Genomic DNA, 1,649 nt, shown 5'->3' with positions numbered 1-1,649 from the left:
TGGGAACCTGCTGAAAACCTTGGACTCCAAGAAAATTCAGTGCAAAAACTACCAGTCTAGTTCAAATTCTCCTTTCTGGCTAAGACTCAGAGAGGGGAGGTGAGTTACTCATGGACTCTGCAAGGGTGTCAGAGCCAGGATCGTGAAGACAGGTCCCCTGACTCCGAGTCCATGCTTTTTCCAGTTCCCCCAATCTCCTAGCTACATGGCAAGTGTTGAGTAAATATTTGTTAAGTGAATATGTAAACTTCCCTGGGAAATCCTCCACGATTTTCCCTGCCCCAACCAAACTTCCTTCACCCTGAGAGCTCACTGATTCCAGGGTTGGTTCTAAGCACAGAGCGTGTCCTCCATCAGTTAGTCGCTGCGGTCTCTAGTATCATGATGGCCCTGTTTATCAGGCCCACGGTACCAGTTGAGAGCTAAATTTAACACCCAGACTGGAGCAGTGCTACAACATTGTTACATCACAGGGCATCAGAGCAGCAGGTGACTTTCCAGGCCACCTCCGCTAGTCATTTGGTCAACTTTTACAGCCACCTACCCTGAGCAAGGCACTGCACTGACTCCAGGAAACAGATGAAGACAATATTCAGAATCACAAATGCTGACAACTATCGCAGACTTATCATTCGCAAGGCAAGCCTCTGTGCCAAGCATTATACTTGCTACATTCCTCAGGATTCATTTGGTGACAAGCAACAGAAACTCAGCTCAGACCAACGAGAGTGTTTAGGCAGCAGGAGCAGTTCCACTCTATAGACAGGAAACAGACTCAGCTGGCAGGGGGCAGTGCAGGGCTCAGCAGGGAGTTTTGACACCCAGACCACACACACTCTTTTCTGCAGCTTGCCTGGGCTTGGGTGCTGACCTGTTTGGCCCAGACTGGTCAGGGCTTCCAGTTGCTTAGGGGAAGGCAGCCACATTGGTGGTCTCTATGCGTCCAACCCAGCTCCTTCTCTCACTGTAAAAAAAGAGTACTGGGTTAATGTAAAATGTTTTCATGTCAACCTAGAACCTGGACTTACTAAAGGCATTTGGGGTGAGGGAATGCGCAGGTGGAGGATGGAGTTTCTCTGTCTCGGTTTTACAATGATGAGAAAAACCTCATGCTTTCTGCCCTGGAGTCAGACAAAGCTGGGTTGGAATGCCATTTCTACCCCTTGGCATGTAAAGAGCTTGTGCCTCAGTTTCTTTATCTATAAAATGGGGACAATAAAACTCATGTCAGAGAATTTTTGAGAAGAGTATGTGAGATAGCGTATGTGATCTGCTCTAGCAGTGGCTGGCACAGAAGTACTGAAGAACTATTTGCTGCTTTCATCTTTGGTACTAAAGGGTCTGTTTTCACACAGGACAAACTCCATCTGTGGGAATTTAGGAACTGTGACTAAAGAAACAATAGCCAAAATTACAGACATAATTAAGAAAACCCAATATGCCAAACTCCAAATTTGCAAACCAAATAAATAAAGGTAAATTATGCTTTTTGCAGAAGGATTCTCCTGTTTACAAAAAAAAAAAAAAAAAACTAAAGCGCATAGTGAAATTCTCTTTAAATAATGTAATGATTTTATTTATCTAGTCTTTTCAGGAACATATTTATTGGATAAAGCAAAAAGCTAGTGACAACTTGACCAGCCCCATTT

Source organism: Diceros bicornis, chromosome 5, assembly GCF_020826845.1.
Source record: "Diceros bicornis minor isolate mBicDic1 chromosome 5, mDicBic1.mat.cur, whole genome shotgun sequence".
Classification (NCBI taxonomy): domain Eukaryota; kingdom Metazoa; phylum Chordata; class Mammalia; order Perissodactyla; family Rhinocerotidae; genus Diceros; species Diceros bicornis.
The sequence above is the reverse complement of the archived record's forward strand: the minus strand, read 5'-3'. Positions refer to the sequence as shown.